General features: G+C 36.9%; 1 protein-coding gene across 1 annotated transcript in view; it reads left to right on the forward strand.

Moving 5' to 3' along the window:
• The window catches only part of TTC29 (tetratricopeptide repeat domain 29), a 261,315-nt gene that overhangs the window by 165,824 nt on the left and 83,090 nt on the right, over window positions 1–12,401 (forward strand). The window lies entirely within an intron of this gene.

Consider the following 12,401-nt stretch of genomic DNA (forward strand, 5'->3'; position numbering starts at 1 on the left):
AGTGTGGTTTTGAATTAGTGGAGGGTTTTCTTGTCTATATACTCAGGAGTGGAAGTGCTGGGCATCTCCTATTTGGAACTCTTTTTTTTTCCCCCTTAGGTCATTTAGATGAAACAATAATTTGTTTTGGTGTTTATTTCTTCCATAGAATAAATAGTAAATAATAGTGAATTTGGCACAAAGAAATTTTATTGGCTCTTTTACATCAGTAGGATACCACTTCACCACTGTCTGTCCTCTAGTTAGAAAATAAGGAAAGGTCTCGTTCCTAATAGATGCATAATAAGAGAAAGCAAGATGAAGTCTTCAGAAATAGAGGGCTTGTTGAATTTCAATGCGCTCAGTGCTCAAGAAATATTTGTAGTTGACTATTAACTAACTACTTTCAGATAATACTTTGCTTATTCAGGATGTTGTCTTGTCACATATTTGGGCATTTGTTCTGTAGTTTTGCGTTATCTTCCCTTTACGCTCTCACTTTTTCTGCCCAGGAGCTAAAGCAGAGGAAGTATGATCCAGCTATTAGATTACTTGCTTTGATAAATGGTTTGGTGGAGAATACGTTGAGCTACTCACATTTTCAGATTTATCTGGGATAAACCCTAATCATCATAATGATAATCATGAAAAAAATACTCCTCAAAACTAGCTTCTGATAAGAGCCATTTATTGCAGTCCTGTTTTGGGCTTTTTAAAAATCTATTTTGCTTTGCTTTACTCTACGAAGTTATTTATTTTTCTATTCTTGTTACGTTTTATCTCCCCATTTTTTGTAAGGGCATGTTGTGCTCTAAAGGGCTTAGGAGGAAACAAAAAATGCACTTCAAAATATTATTCAGACATATAAAAAACAAACAAAAAAACAAAATAAATGAACAAACCAATGAACAAAAACAAACACATAGATACAGAGAACAGAGTAGTGGTTTACCACAGGGGAAAATGGGGAGGGCAAAATGGGTGAAGGGGAGCAACTGTATGGTGACAGATGAAAACTAAATTTTTGGTGGTGAGCGCGCTGTGAAGTATACAGAAGTAGGAATACAGTGTTGTACACATGCAACTTATATAATGTATAAACCAATGCTACCTCAATGAAATATAAATTAAGAAAAATATTACTCAGACAGTAAAAATTCAGCTGTTCACGTGGTGGAGAAGATTAAACTCGCCAGAATGCTATAAAAGTACACCCCCTTACTGATTCATTTGACCAAGAATAGAAATCTATGCGTGGATGAGCTACGTCATTATAAGAGTGAAAATAATAATCTTTCAGATTCAAATATAAATGAGAAGTTAGTTCAGTCAACATTTTAAGTGATAGACATTCTGTTTGGAAATAAGACCTGTAGGACATTACCAAACACTTGTTGTTTACACAGACATAGTTTTACCTCAAAATACACTAAAAAGCTAAATTTTACACTAAAATTTTAAAATGCTTCAAAAATATTTCTTAAACCACAACTCGTATTATTCTACCTTTGCTCTGCTTAAAAATCCTCATGGACTCACTACTGTCCACAAGTTAAACACAAGCTTCTCAACCTTTTTTGACCACCTCCCTCCCCCGACAACACACACACACACACACACACACACACACACACATGCAACATACACTATTATCACCTTACTTCCAGCTCCAGTCCCCTCCACGGAATCTCACCCACCTTGCAAGGTCCTTCTCAAATGCTGAAATCTTCCCTCACCCCCTCTCACTTGAATATTATTTCTTCTCTCTCTTCCCATATTGAATGTCATTCATTTCTCTGCAAGCATTTTTCATTTGTCATATTCTGCATCCTATCATGGCCATTTCTGTAATTGCCTTGTCTGCCCAATTAGAGTATGAATCTCTTGAAAACAGGTCCTGATTCTTGGTATTCCCTACAAAAGAAGGCACAATGTCTGACACCTACTAGGTACTAAGTAAATATTTGTCAAATTAAATAGAATCAAATGAGTATGTATGTCCTTACCATAGGCTAGTTTGCACTAACCACTTTTTGAAACAAGATTTGTAGTTCCCTGCCTCCTTGAAAAATATGGGGAAAAAACCCACAAGCCAACGATCTAACCATCAGATTATCACACGAATGCAGGACAACAGCAAGTACGATGTTGACAAAATGAAGAAATACAGAAATATTATTTGGAAATCTGAGGAGCTTTTAGGTTTTCAAAGTTTACCTTTGTTCTCTGAAGAGGCATCTTTAATCTTGCTATTGAGGGGTCCCAGGTATTCAGAAAAAAGCAGATCAAAGATTTGAAAGATCCATCATAAAAGCTGTGCAGTTATCTTCACCTGTGAGACTTCCATCCTCCAAACAAATCATTAGCTCACAGAGCAGGCAATATTCTTTTAAGCAGAGGAACATGACCCCCTAAGGGAATACAGCAGTGACAGCACTCAGGTCTCTAGATAAAATAGAACAGGGATTCACCAGCAATTGCCTCTCATCTTTGTATCTTTCAGAGGGAACACAGCAAATATAGGAACCTTCATACTCTTCTGATACACTGAGATATGACTGGAATGATTTCATACTCCTCCTTTCCCTTCCAATAGTTAAAAAAGAATAGATTCTCCTCCCAAGTTTAGGAATTTAGAAGGAATTCAAAGATTATTACAGTTCAGTAAAATTATTCAAGCCCGAAGCAACAGAAATTGGTTGGTTCTGGAAGGCTTAAGGGTCTATGAATTTCTGCTGATTTCTCCAGAATATAGTTTATTTTCCTTACCAGAACTATTAAGATGAACACACTGGCTAGTCAGTAAAGACACTTACTGTTTTCTACCAAAAAGCATGTAAAGGTTTTCTTGAGTGCCAAAACTATCATCCTAGTTTTATGAATCATTTAATATTCTTAAAGGAAAACAATAAAGGGCATGAATTTGTCTCTCATCCTTGGTTTGTGTTGGCTTGATGTGTGTTCCTTGGTTTAATGTCAAGCCACGTTTTCCTACCCTATCCTTTTCTTGTATTTTTCATTCATGAATTTAACCATTTTAAAGAATGTGAAAAAACCACATTCATAAGTGAGTCTCACATTGTATTATACTTTGATCGCTACTTCTGTTTGTTAAATAACAATCACAATGAGGGAAATGTTATGGAACTAGCCAAAAAGTAAGCATGCAGGTTTTATATCATCCTATCGTCACAGAGCAAACCCGTCTCTAATAATGTGTTCAAAAACATGACATATAAAAAGAAGATTCTCGTGAAAATTGTGGATGAATCAAAGCTCACCCTACTGGCAGCTTGGTGTAATTGAGAGAGACTGTTACTCAAGAGTCTGATGACCTGGGTTATAATACCCTATTGAAGAGTAATTAGCTTCATGGCTTTTGGCAATAGATTTCACTTCAAGTCTCTTTAGCCTGTTATCTGAGGTTTGAAATAGGTCATTGATAAGATTCCTCTGGAACCAGCCACAATTCCTCAGTAAGAGCATATTCTAAACAAGTAAGATAGTTTGTAGTCCTTAAGAATACAATCTAGAGCTTCATGAGCATTTTATTTGTTGTTTTTCCCCCATAAACACTGGTTTCTGAGGGTTTCCACAAGAGGTAATTATTATTATTAATTATTATTATCATCCTCATAATCATCACTATAATATATCAAGCAGCTGTATAAATGCCAAAATGCCAGATGTATTACTTGATCCTTCTGCTAGAATTTATAATAAAGGAGTTTCTAGCTATCTGATGTCACATGCAATTTAACTTTTCCCTGGTTGGTTGACACGGTTGAGGTTGCTAAACCTAGTTAACCATTTTATCTGCAGACTTTCAATTCATTTGCCTGGTTTCAACCCTATGTCATACTTCCCCTCAGCATTTCCTCAGCCCCTACTTTTTCCCCACTATTCCTGGGGTCTCCAATTCCTATAGATGCCTGGTTCTCTGATCATCATTATCCCTTCTTCATGCACTTTAGTTTGTGGATGTCTCTGCCCTCCTAAACCTGATACCACTCCTCTAGTACCTTTCTATCTTCTGAAAATGAGTTAAAATCTTCTTGAATTTTTTTTTTTTTTGGTTTTATAGAATCAGGAAAAGACTGAGTTGTGTGGTTACCAAAAAAATTACTTAGCCTACATGTTTTATTTCCAAAGGTTCTCAGGTCTAGGGGAAGGCAGTCATGCAATAATCTGAAAGACAAAATGGATCTATAATCTAGTTTTCTAGAACTCTAGTCCAGGATTCTTTCCATGCCTTACAGTTCCTTACATATTATCTTATAGCTAGTAAAAGCCATATCTAACTTTTTAAAAGATTACATTTTAAATTAAAGTCTGGTTAAAAATATTCAGTGAAAAGAAACAAGTGGGACTTTACTTTTGGCCAAGATGGAGTAACAAGGAAAAGATTTACCCTCCTATCTTAAACAACTAAAAAAACCCAAACAAAACATATAAGACAAAAGTTTGCAGAAATTGGACAACACACAGTGCGGGACAGTGATCCCTGAGAAAGGGAAACCAAATGAGCTGAGCTGTATGATCTCCTCAAGCCTAGAGGAAGTTGCCAGGCTATAACACAGGGAAGGGAACGAAGGTAGAGGCAGCCCAGGAGATCCTTGGGTTGAGGAGACTGAATTAGGAGTCCAGGGAGACCAAGATGGCTGGAATTCACAGCAAAGGGTACTAGAAAGGAGAGAGCTGCAGAGAAGGAAAGAGTGAGAGAGATCGACTGAGTGAGAGCTCCAGAGATATGCAGTCTTCTGCATACTGATCTGTATGTGCATGTAAAGAAACTATGGAAGGCTAAGGAAAGAACCACCCAAAAGGCTCAAGCAGAAGAATCACCTAAGCTCACACAGAGCCAGGAATTGTTTATGCTCCCACCAGCCAGAATGGAAAAGCCTCATAAAATATGGGGCCTCAGGTGGAGGACTCATAAGCCTTAATAGTAGAGAAAAATTATCTCTAGATGAAAGACTACTTCGGTACTACCTACCAAAATTTAAAAACAAGTATCAAAAGCATCAAACTGCTTCTAAGTAATTTAACTGAATTCTAGAACAAAACTCAAGAATATTTATAGGAGTAAAAAATAAAAAGGTAAACTCCATAGTATCTGGCATCCAATCAACATTACATAGATAATGCCAAGAAGCAGGAAGTTATAACTCATGATGAGGAGAAAATATATAAATGGAAATTGATACAGAAATGCAACAGATGATAGAATTAGCATAACAGGACATAAAAATGTTATTAAAACTATATTTCATATGTTGAAGGATGTAATGGAAAGATTAAACTTATAGAGCCAAGAAAGATATTTTAAAAGCCAAATTCAGTTTCTAGAAGTAAGAAATAAAATGTCCAAGCTGAAAAAAACAACAACAACAACAACTTGGATGGGATTAGCAGCAGATTTAGATAATGCAAAAGACAAGATTAGCTTTGGAAATATAGCAGTAGAAACTATCTAAAATGAAATACAGAGAAAAAATACTGAAAGGATATGAATAGAGCATGTTAGAGAACCATAGTTAAACTTCAGGAAGCCTAAATGTGAGTAATTTGGAGACCCCAAAGAAGAGGAAAACAGGAAGGAACTGAAAAAATATTTTAAAAAATAATGAATGGCTGATTTTTTTTCTGAATTTGATGAAAACTATAAACCCAAATCTAAGAAGCTCTATGAACCCTAAGCAAAAGAAACATGAAAATTAAACCAAGATACACCATAATCACAGTGCTTAAAATGAGTGATAAAGTGAAAAATCTTAAAAGCATCTATGGTAGTGATGCGGTGGCACAAACATAATAGGAGCTGGAGTCTCCCTGGAAACACGTAAATCAAACAAGAATGAATGAAACAACTTACTTAAAGTACTAGAAGAAAAAAAGAACCATCAAACCTAGAATTCTATACCCAATGAAAGTATCTTTCAAAAACATAGTTAATACCATATAACCCAACAATCCCACTACTGGGCATATACCCTGAGAAAACCATAATTCAAAAAGAGTCATGTACCAAAATGTTCATTGCAGCTCTATTTACAATAGCCAGGACATGGAAGCAACCTAAGTGTCCATCATCGGATGAATGGATAAAGAAGATGTAGCACATATATACAATGGAATATTACTCAGCCATGAAAGGAAACAAAATTGAGTTATTTGTAGTGAGGTGGATGGACCTAGAGTCTGTCATACAGAGTGAAGTAAGTCAGAAAGAGAAAAACAAATACCGTATGCTAACACATATATATGGAATCTAAAAAAAAAAAAAAAAAAACGGTTCTGACGAACCTAGGGGCAGGACAAGAATAAAGACACAGACATAGAAAATGGACTTGAGGACATGGGGAGGGGGAAGGGTAAGCTGGGATGAAGTGAGAGAGTGGCCTGGACATGTATACACTACCAAGTGTAAAATCGATAGGTAGTGGGAAGCAGCTGCATAGCACAGGGAGATCAGCTCAATGCTTTGTGACCACCTAGAGGGGTGGGATAGGGAGGGTGGGAGGGAGCCACAAGAGGGAGGGGATATGGGGATATATGTATATATATAGCTGATTCACTTTGTTATACAGCAGAAACTAACACAACATTGTAAAGCAATTATACTCCAATAAAGATGTTAAAAAAATAAATAAAAATTTTTAAAAACACAAGAAAATGTAGTTAAAATGAAGATTTTTCCAGGCATACAAAAGCTGAGAAAATTCGTCACTAATATACCAGTACAAGGAATGGTAAACTCCTTCAGGCAGAAAGAACATGAATCTAGATAGAAACCTGGATCTACATAAAGAATGAATAAGGAAATGAGAAATGTGTCAGTAAAAATAAAATATTTTTCTTTCAAAAATTGCTTGAAAAAATAATTGACTGTTGAAAGCAAAAGTAATAACAACGTATTGTGGAGTTTATAACAGATGTGAAATTCAATTAAATTAAATGGAGAAATCTGGTTCTATAAAAACACATTCAGTGTCAACCAGGCAGACAGCTGCCAACTTGGGGACCACAATAGCTCCCTATTTGGACTGAATTTCTTAGTGCTCATCCCATCAACTCCTTTTTTGGGAACCCCCTGTTTTTGAAGCTATATTCTCATTGCCTAGTGGTTGGGTCTCTTTAAAGGGGATTTATCAACATTTTGAGTTCCATCTTGTTTTTCCTTGGATTGAAAAAAAACAGTCTGGTTTAGGATGAGTGATCCATTTCTATCCTGAGTATCTTTCGGCCCCAAATCATCCCAGCCTCCCGCAAACAGCCTCTGGTGTAGGCTTTGTGGATTTTGATGGCTTCCTTGCTATCTGTTATGAAAATTGTTTCAGACTCATAATATACATCTTTGACTTCAGATCTGCCATCAGCCACTTCTCCAAGGAGCCTATAAACTTTGAAAAAGCAGTCTCTAAAAATCCAAAATAAAATAAAACTAATGATCCTAAATATGTATCCAGTTGGTGATATAGTCACGGAGAAATGAAATATTCGAAGTAGCTTTAAACAGAAATTTGACTGTGTGTCTCTAGTTGGCTAAATCCTAAAAAATGTACCCCCTCCAAAAAAAAAGTAAACTGTTTTCAGTATTCATACTATTGGTATTTATATTGGTTTTATTATTGTGAGACTGTTTTGTGTGTGATGTAGGATACATCAAATAGACAATTATTTCATATACTAAGTCTTTTATTCCCAGTATCTTTGCAAACTAGGATTTTCAGTGTTGCACAAGTTTCCTCATTTGTAAAATCAGTGTAAGAAGGTAATTAAACTACATGATCTCTGAATTTCTTTTTAGTTCTTTTTTTTTAACATCTTTATTGGGGTATGATTGCTTTACAATGGTGTGTTAGTTTCTGCTTTATAACAAAGTGAATCAGTTATACATATACATATGTTCCCATATCTCTTCCCTCTTGCGTCTCTTTTTAGTTCTTTAAGTCTATGACTCCTAGGTTTCTAAGAAAATTCTTATGCTTTTAAAATTCACTTTGTTCTAATTAAATTTAAGGAAATCTTGAAAACCAAAAGAATTAGTATGGGTTTTTAAAGCATCATGTTCTCAATATGATTTGCAGTAAACCCCATATAATAACTCCTTTACATTGTTTTTGCCATAATACTACAATTATATCAACATATAGTGAAAGGGGAGGGGAAAATGAAGATTTATGAGAAGAATTGTTACATAAACTGAAATACAGTTACTTCAAAGTTCCTTAGTCATAGTCTACAGTAACAGTTCTCTAAGGCTTTTTCAACAGACAAACTGAAGTACAGATTTAAGGCAAATTCAAAAGAGACAGGGCTGTGAATTTGGAAAAGGCATGTTTCAGTGATGAGCAGTTTTCTTTGACCAGACTCATCAGATTTTGTGTGGTGATTGAAGTCAGGCAATCTCTGTTTGAATCCCAGCTCCTTCACTTCATAGCTGGTGGACCTGGGTAACTTTACCTCACCTATAAAGAAAGATGACAGTTCCCACCCCACAAGGTTGCCTTGAGGGTCCAGTGACATAATGTATCTGTGTGGAAGACCCTGTTGGTTCCCTACCCAGTGGCCATTGCCCAACTTCCTTCCTGCTAACATAATCCTGATTGTTCTCTCTCTTCAAGTCGCCATGTCCTTGCAGAGGATGGACCTTCTCTATCCCCAATGGTGGAGTATTTACTAATATTATGCCAGTCACCATGACCTCATTATACTTGCCAAGTGATAGCTTTCGGGAGGATACGGAATACAATTGTAATTAATGATACAAGAAGATCTCCTGAGGAATTCCTAGAAAGGTTTTCTTCATTCTTAAAAAGAGGCACAAACAAGGAGATTCCCTTTTTCCTGACTTTAAATGTTGATATATGAATATGTACTACCTGGAGCTACCATAGCCAATGTGCAACTAAGATATGAAAATGATGAGGATGGTGGTGGAAAAGCATAGAAGAAATCTAGATCCTTAATGACATCCTTGCTTGCTAAATTATCTAACCCTGTAATTGCCACCACCAGTTTTTTGTGTGTGACATAAATTTCCCTATCTAAGCCACTTTCAGCTCAGTTTTGTTACTTGCAGCTAAAAGCACTCTGACAGTAAGATGCCAAGTAGTGCTGACACATTATCACAGCACAGAGTGGCGACTGTGTTTGTTGTCATAGCCCCAGCAGCTAGCACGATGCCTAGCACATAATAGTGCTCAACGAATACTGAACTGTGGACAGTTTGTTGAAAAACCTACTTTTTATTAAATTCAGTTTTCAAGCATTAGGCAGTATCTCAAAATCTGACATTCTTTCTGAATTTTAAAAATGCCCCATGTTCTAAATTTACTTACCCCTTCTCCCAACTTAATTCCTTTTCTAATTAGGATACCTATTCTGTGGAGGATCAAAGTTATGAGCATGAGGAGGAGGGAATCAGTCTAATTGAACTGATAACACCTTATTAGGAATGACTGAAAGTGCTTTAACCTATTCAAAAAAATAGGATTTTTTAAATGTTGGAAGATTACCTATTGCAAGAACTTAATTGAAATCACTCAGGGAGTAAGAGGCAAGCCAGTTACGAATAATGAGGCCAATACATGGACTGGTCTTCCTAAGTCTTGGAATTTGCCCTAAATTCAACTTCACTGAGTTGTTCCTGAATTTCAGAGCTTTCCTTTCTTCAATATAAATCTCTACCTTTAAAAAAATGCTTATTAGAGTTTTCAGATGACAGATCACTCTCCCCTTAAGGAATCTGATGAAAGCTAAGGTCTCTCTCCTCTCTTCAGGAAAACAGACATATAATACATGTATATGCATACATGCATATAATTTTCAGACAGTTCAGTAACCCCTGTGGAAGGGAGTAGAGATTACAAGTGCTTGCCAAGGTCTGCTTCTTTACTCTTCTGGTCACATAGAAGACTGCATTTCTCAGCCTCTGGCAACTAGGCTGGGCTCTGTGACTAGTTCTGGCCAATGGGCAAAAGTTACTTCCCAGTGAAAGCAAAGCAGAGCCCACCTGAGATACTGCAGCTGATTCTCTCCCTGCTACAGTGATCATGGAGAAAGCCTTTAAAAACACTGTGGAGCCACAAGATCAAAGCAGCTTGGATCACTAAATATCTACATTTGTCCTGGAAAGCCATTCATATCTGCAACAGACCTTGTGTGAACACAGAATAATCCTTCCTTGTGGTGAACCACTGAGATTTTCAGAGTTGTTTGTTACCACAGCTTAATTTAGCCTGCCCTGACATCCACAAGCTTCAGGATTCTTCGTGATGGCTCCCTAGATAGTAGCAGTGGGAACTCCAGTGGGAGAGCTGGGATAGCAGTTTTCTATGACAGTTTATAAATTGTGTGTTTATAGGTCTGCCTATAACTTTTTAGAGGCAGAGATCCCTAAAATCCTTTGTTTTTCATTTCCATTCCTAGTCACAGGAAACAAGTTTGATAAGACAAATGGGAGATAAAACAGTAAAATGTATTCTTTTTTTTTTTTTTGCGTTATGCGGGCCTCTCACTGTTGTGGCCTTTCCCGTTGCGGAGCACAGGCTCCGGACGCACAGGCTCAGCGGCCATGGCTCACGGGCCCAGCCGCTCTGCGGCATGTGGGATCATCCCAGACTGGGGCACGAACCCATGTCCCCTGCATTGGCAGGCGGACTCTCAACCACTGCGCCACCAGGGAAGCCCTAAAATGTATTCTATATATACTCTATGCTACTGTCAAAAACTTAAGAAAGATAAGCATCTTTTCTGTTACTATCATTTAAATCATGATAGATTAATCAAAGTGTACTTCTAATAAATTTCAAGAAAGAGCTTAGAGAATTCAATGGCTTCTGTACCTGATAAGAAAATAATTCCAAAGATGAAACATGCTGAAAAAGACAAATCAATACTTAATTGTAGCCAAATTTTTAAATAAAAAAGAGCACAGAACTTGAGCCTTAATTTCAAATTTCCTCATTCAAATGCAGTTCACTTATCTTCATATATTTTCTACAAGTGACAACTTTGCTTTCTTAGGAATCAAGTATGTCTTCAGAAAACTAATGCTCCCTTCATTGGGAAATAATAATGTAGCTCAAGATCCCTCGGGTTGAAAGATCTTTTTTTTTTCTTTTTCTTTTTTCCCCCCTCTGAGAGCCTCCTTCTCTATCTGCTGCCTTGGTTCAATAAAAGAGAATTCTTGATTGCTCAGACAAAAACTCTACTTCTTTTAGATTCTGTTCACAGTTCTTAGTAGCTGATGGCGTTACCAGTTTTAACCTTCCAATGTACACTGAATTCACCACTTCTAAGAAAAATGTAACTGGGTTTTTCTAATCTGGTTTTATTTCAATTTTGTCTTTAATTGCTAGTTTGAAAAGCTTATGAAAAGTTTGTTGGTTGCTTGGTTAGACCATTGTAAAACCAGAGTAAATGCTGTAGCTGTACCAGTGCAAAGCTAGGGTTTGAAGTTCTGGGGGAACCCTGTTGTCACCCATTTATGTTTATCTCATTCCCAGTGAGGGGTCTTACCTCTGCTTCTAACTATGTCCTTTTACTTGCGGTCATGGATCCCAAATACTCTGTCAATTTAGCTAAATACTTTCTACCATTGTTAGAACTGGGGGGAAAACAACCCTCCCCTATGTATATTTAATCCCTCTTTAGTAAGGCTCTATTTGGACAATTCCATATGATTTCTTCTGAAAAAAGAAGTTAACATTAACATTTAAAATATGAACATACTGAAGGCACAAATTCTGTTGGCTTCTAATTTTTTCCAGAGTTTCCCTGAAACTTTGGGTATTATGTGGGAGTTTTATTTCTATTTACCTCTCACCTTGGTATTTTCATTATTATTAATTTTAATTTTTTTAAGCACAACATCAATAAAAAATTATATCCATGGTCCCAGAATTTGCTTTCCTGTAAATTCTTTTACTCTGTCCTCACTGTATTTTTTTTTTTTTTTTTTTTTTTTTTTTTTTTTTTTTTTGCGGTACGCAGGCCTCTCACTGTTGTGGCCTCTCCCGTTGCGGAGCACAGGCTCCGGACGCGCAGGCCCAGCGGCCATGGCTCACGGGCCCAGCCGCTCCACGGCATGTGGGATCTTCCTGGACTGGGGCACGAACCCATGTCCCCTGCATCGGCAGGTGGACTCTCAACCACTGCGCCACCAGGGAAGCCCTGTCCTCACTGTATTTTTAACTCCCAGACCTGAGTGAAGGTTTTTATAATCTAGTTTCCCTAGCATAATTAATAGAAAAATAATTACTTTTCATTATGAATATTCTTTTAGAAATTAGAAATCATTTATAATGCCTTGTTATGATGACTGACTTGACTAACAATCCTTGGATGTATATTTCACTTCTCATGGATAATGTCTGCCTCCCGGGGTGGGTACAGTGTGCTCAGTATGGGAAATA

This window comes from Phocoena sinus, chromosome 5 (assembly GCF_008692025.1).
Source record: "Phocoena sinus isolate mPhoSin1 chromosome 5, mPhoSin1.pri, whole genome shotgun sequence".
Lineage (NCBI taxonomy): Eukaryota > Metazoa > Chordata > Mammalia > Artiodactyla > Phocoenidae > Phocoena > Phocoena sinus.